Source organism: Arvicola amphibius, chromosome 1 (assembly GCF_903992535.2).
Source record: "Arvicola amphibius chromosome 1, mArvAmp1.2, whole genome shotgun sequence".
NCBI lineage: Eukaryota > Metazoa > Chordata > Mammalia > Rodentia > Cricetidae > Arvicola > Arvicola amphibius.
Genome location: NC_052047.1, coordinates 148,221,311 through 148,227,529, shown reverse-complemented (window position 1 = coordinate 148,227,529; position 6,219 = coordinate 148,221,311).

Here is a 6,219-nt window from a genome sequence, read left to right as displayed (position 1 = left end):
AGAGCTCTAGGCTTAACCCTGTCCAGGTTCTGATCCAGTCACCTGCCTCGCCCTGTCATGTCGATCCCTCTCCAGAGGCTGAGAGAGCGAGATCTCCAGCAGCTGACTCCAATGATTCAGGAGGATGCTGGACCACAGTAATGCACCCTGAGAGATCCAGAAAAGGAAAAGTAACAGAGGGCAGAAGAGAAAATGAGAGAGAAGACTTTAGAGATGCCTAGAGAACAAGTGACACCAAAGACTCTAACTGGCGACAGTCAGCAGGCTGAGATTCTACCCTACCCCAGAGCTTCCCACATCATCTCAGTTCACCACTGCCGATTCAGAAAGGATAAGCAACTTGACCAAGGCACTGGACAGAGTTAGTAGAAAATAGCTCTCAGATCCAATCTCCGTCGCACCACACCACCACACCAAACACCAGCGAGAGGACTAAGAGACGGTAATCGAACATTCACAAGCCAGTTGCCAGTGTTCAGTTTATAGAAGGCACTGCCACGAACACTACCCAGCTAGATTGGCTTCGAGTGCGGGAACGCATGCGCATTGGACCTGGGAGGGCGGGGCTGGGCGGGACCAAACCAGGGCAGGTCTGACGTCAAAACTAAGGGTGTAGCCCAAGTCCGGAAGGTCGTAACTGGTTGTCCTGGCAGATTGTAGTGGACTGCGTGACTTTTAGGGTCCCAAGGGAATGTTCTACTCCTCGGAAGAGGGTTGTGAAAATCCACAATGGAGCTAAGAACCTGCGTCGCCTGAGAAAGGAGAATCTTGAATTTGAGACCACCTTAACTATACAAATAGTGCCCGCCAGATTGAGGACCTAAATTAGGTACCTGGAACCCATGTAAATGTGGAAGGAGGAGAATAAACCTCGCAAAGTTCTCTGCTCACCTTCACTCGCGTTATGGCACAAACACCCCCATACAAGCTCATCATGCACACATACATAATAACAATACAATACAAAAAGAAAAGTATGGTAGCCAGGTGGTGGTGGAACATGCCTTTAATCCCAGCACTCAGGAGGCAGAGGCAGGCGGATTTCTTTGAGTTCAAGGCCAGCCTGGTCTACGTAGTGGACTCCAGGACAGCCAGAGCTACACAGAAAACCCTGTCTCTAAATAAATAAAGAGTAGCATATGGTGTCTGGAACTCAGTTACTTTGGAGGCTGAGGCAGGAGAATTGATGAACATCCAAGACCACCTTGATCTATATAGCAAGCTCCAAGTCAGCCAAGGGTATTGATAAGACCCTCTCTCAAAAATAATTTTTTAAGATTTTGTTATGTATACAGTGTTTCTGCCCCGCATGTTTGCCTGCAGGCCAGAAGAGGACACCAAGATCTCATTACAGATGGTTGTGAGCCACCATGTGGTTGCTGGGAATTGAACTCAGGACCTTTGGAAGAACAGCCAGTGTTCTTTAACCTCTGAGCCATCTCTCCAGCCCCTGCAAACAAAATTTTTTATGCCACATGTCTTTTGGTTTCTATTGCTGTGACAAAACACCACGGCCAAAAGCAAGCTGGGTAGAGAAAGGGTTTATTTGGCTTACACTTCACAGCGCTGTTCATCATTGGAAGAAGTCAGGACAGGAGCTCAAACAGGGCAGAGTCCTGGAGGCAGGAGCTGATGCAGAGGCTATGAGGGGTCCTGTTTTTGGTTTTGTGTCTCATATGGATTGCTCAGCCTGCTTTCTTACAGAACCCAGAACAACCAGTCCAAGGATGACCACATCCTTTCAACCACTAAAAATTGCCTCCCAGCCAGATCTTATAAAGTCAATTAAGGTCCCCTCCTTTGAGATAACTCTAGTTTGTGTGTCCAACTGACATCCCCTAGTAGTAGCATGCCTTTTATCCAATCACTACTCCGGAGGCAGAAGGAGGGGGCTCTGTGAGTTCAAGGCAAACCTGCTTCATAGTAAGTTTCAGGTTAGACAACATAACGCAGTGAGGCCTTCTTATTGCTTTGTTTTGTTTTTTGTTTTTTTGAGACAGGGTTTCTCTATGTAGCTTTGAAGCCTGTCCTGGCACTTGCTCTGTAGACCAGGCTGGTGAGATCCTCTTTTAAAAAGAGGGGGGGGAAGTCAGGTAGTGGTTTTGCATGCCTTTAGTCCCAGCACTTGGGAGGCAGAGGCAGGCGGATCTCTGTGAGCTTGAGACCAGGCTGGTCTACAAAGTGAAGTTCCAGGACAGCCAGGGCAGTTACAAAGAGAAACTCTCTGTCTCTGTCTCTGTCTCTGTCTCTGTCTTTCTTTCTTTCTCTCTCTCTCTCTCTCTCTCTCTGTCTCTCTCTCTCTCTCTCCACACACACACAACATACACGCGCGTATGTAAACAAACAAAATAGTTCTCAGTGCTAGGGCACTTGCCTTACACGTGAAAGGTCCTAAATTCCTTATTTATTAATTTATTTTTATTTATTTCATGTCATTTCATGTGTGTTCGTTTTGCCCACAATATGTGTACCATGTGAGTGCCTGGTGCCTGTGGAGGTCAGAAGATGGAACTGGAGTTACAGGAAGTTGTGAACTGCCTGTGGCTGCTGGGGGGTCGAACCCAGGTGCTCTAGAAGACAGCAACCGGTGCTCTTAACCACGAACCCTCTCTCCAGCCCTGAAAGGCCCTAAATTCTATTCCCTGCACTAGGGAAGTGGGAGGTACTAATTGGTTCCCATCTCTGAGGAAGCAGAAACAGGAAGATTGTCCCACGTTCAAGGCCAGCCTGGGGGGTGAAACACTGTACCAGTACCCCAGAGCCCTTTGCCCTTGAGCATAACGTCTCAGCCCAGGAAACATTAGGTTGAGCAAGAGCCTGCCAATGGTGGGAGGAAGCAGGGGCCAGGCCTAGCTTAGGCTGGGGAAGTGGACAATATAACAGATTTGCTCATGTGACAGAGAGGCTGGAGAGTGGAAGAGTGGAGGGTGCCAAGTTGAGAGATACAGAAGGTCAGGGTTGTTAGGTCTCACAGGCCACTGTAAGAGGGCAGGCATCATCCTAGGCCCTAGGACAGTCAAGGTAGAGGCTAAATCAGTCAGTGGAGCCTGCAGTGGAGAGACAGGGAACCTGAAAAGAGGCCAGTCGCGTAGGCAATGGCTGTGTGTATATGGGGATCAGAGATAGGTAATGGAAAGAAGCAAGGAATTGAAGAGGATTCATGAGGTTTTGGAAAATGGAGGCTTTATGGGGAGGTGGGAGCAGAACAGTGTGGGCTGATGTCAACACTCAAGATCACCCAATGGTGACTGGAGAGCAGCATTGTGTCTAGCTGAGCACAAATGGTGTTTCTCTCCCTCTGCCCTGCCAGCATCCTGGCTCAATCCAGCATGATCTGGATGTCAGACAAAGGTTCCCAGAAGGAATGAAACTGGCCTGAAAGGTCAAGATTACAATAAGCTTCCAAACACCACCAGATGGCAGCACCATCTCAAGACCAGACTTACCAAGCCAGGCCTCCTTACACAGTCTTCTGGTTCTGGGCCTCCTAAAACTGCCTTCTCAGTTCTCAGGAATCCTTAAGCAATGCCTCGACACTGGCTCTGGGAAGGCCCCACGGCTTGGGCAGTGGGTGGGGCAGTGGGTGGGATGGCCCCATCTGGCTTCCAGGTAGTGAAAGGAAGGGATGGCTGACATTTCCAAACCCACGCTCAGACTCTGGTCTGACAAGTTCTACAGGCAATTTTTTTTTTTTTTTTTTTTTAGGAGCTGTTCCAGAAAACCCAGGTCAGGGTTGGGCTTTCTTACAGGTCAAGGTCCAGAGAGTTCAAGGTAGGGCTTGGGAGAAGGTCACAGGCATCTTGTCCTGCTGAAGCATCTAGCCATATTCTGCTTCAAACTTCACGTGCTCCAAGAGGGCAGTCACTGATCATTCATTCATCAAACACTGACGCCTGTCTGAGTCTGGTCCTGAAATGGACACGGGGACAAAAGGTGAACCAGGGACACAAAAAGATGACTTAGTCGGCAAAGTGCCTGCTGCACAAGCGTGGGGAATCTTACTTCAATCCCTCATAAAAAGCTTGTCACAGTCAGGTGGTGGTGGCGCACGTCTTTAAATCCAGCACTCAGGAGGCAGAGGCAGGTGGATCTCTGTAAGTTTGAGGTCAGCCTGGTCTACAAGAGCTAGTTCCAGGAACAACCAGCACTATCACACAGACAAACCCTATCTTGAAAGAAAGAAAGAAAGAAAGAAAGAAAGAAAGAAAAGAAAGAAGAAGGAAGGAAGGAAGGAAGGAAGGAAGGAAGGAAGGAAGGAAAGGAAGCCTGTCATAGTGACACACGTTTGTGGTCCCAGCATTGCTTGATGGTGACAGGTAGACTTATGAGGCTTTCTAACTACCCAAACTAGCCTAATTGTCATGCCCCATATGAGACCCTGTCTCAAAGAAAATGAATTAGGTGGAGAGATGGCTCAGTAGTTAATGGTTAAAAGAATATACTGCTCTTACAGAGGACTCAGAGTTCAGTTTCCAGTACCCATAGGGGTGTCTTACAACCTCCCACAACTCCAGATTCGTTGGATCCAACACCCTCTTCTTTATTCTCCCAGGTACCTGCACTCATGTACACAAACGCACACTCAGACATAAATAATACATTATATATATATATATATATATAATTTTATATAATTTTTTGCTTGTTTTTTTTTCAAGGCATGGTTTTCTCCATGTTCTCCTCGTTCTCCTGGAACTTGCTGTATAGACCAGGCTGGCCTTTGCACACAGAGATCCATCTGCCTCTGCCTTCCTAGTGCTGGGATTAAAGGCATGCTCCACACCTGCCTGTTTAAACTTAAAAATAAGATGGATATGGATGGCACACATGTTTAATCCCAACACTCAGGAGGCAGAGACAGGTGTGATCTCTGTGTTCGAGGTCAGCCTGGTCTACAAAGTGAGTTCCAGGACAGGCTCCAAGGCTATGAGAAACCCTGTCTTGAAAAACCAATAAATAGATAGATGATAGATAGATAGATAGATAGATAGATAGATAGATAGATGATAGATGAATAAATAAGAATACAGATGACTCCTGAAAATAATATCTAAGGTTGACCAGACCTCCACACAAAAACCACACTTGAATATAACATGCACTCATATCTACATGTACATGGCATACATGCTTGTAACACACATGTTCACACAAGAAAGAGATGAACCATGGAACTTCAATTATTAAAGCAGAAGACAGTGGATATCTCCCCCATCTATTAGCATCCTGACATTTGGATGCAGACATGTAATAACACCATTATCTGTCCTCTTCCCACTGTAAAACTTAACAACAATATATGGTTTTTGTTTTGGGGGGGTTGTTTTTATATTTTGTCTTGTTTTGTTTTTGTTTTTTTGAGACAGGGTTTTTCAGGGTAGCCCTGGCTGTCCTGGAACTAGCTCTGTATACCAGGCTGGCCTCGAACTCACAGAGATCCACCTGCGTCTGCCTCCCGAATGCTGGGATTAAAGGTGTGCGCCACCATCACCCAGCCAATGTATGTTTTAATTGGTGATGGTTTCAAACTAAAGCAATAGGGCCCGGTAGTGGTCAGTGTAAAATGGAGCATGTGTCCAGTTAGGGTCTGGAAGTCAGGGTAGCAGGCTCCTGCAGGAAGGTGGGTCTGAAAAGATGGGCAGGAGTGGGCTAGGAAAGAAGGCACATAAAGGGCTTCCAGGTCCAGGACACAGCAGGGGCCCAGAGCAGAGAACTAACAATGAGATTGTTTGCCAATGCCAGGCACTAGGGTGGCAGATCTCTCTGAGTTCAAGGTAGCCTGGTCTGTATAGTGAGACTCTTTCAAAAAACAAAATACAGGGCTGGCTCAGTGGTTAAGAGCACTGACTGCTCTTCCAGAGGACCCGGGTTCAATTCCCAGCACCCACATGGCAACTCACAATTGTCTAAAGATCCAGTTCCAGGGGATCTAACACCTTCACAACAATGCACATAAAACAAAGTTAAATAAACTGTAAAAAATATTAAAAAAAATACATTGGGTGTGGTGGCATACACTAATCCCTGCACTCTGGAGGCAGAGGCTGTCTGATCTTTCTGAATTCGAGGTCAACCTGGTCTACAAAGGGAGTTCCAGGAGATCCAGGGCTGTTGCACAGAGAAACTCTGTCTCAAAAAAAACAAAACAAAACAAAACAAAAACAAACAAACAAAAAACAACAAGATACTGTTCATTCACCTAATCTGACTTGAGTAGCG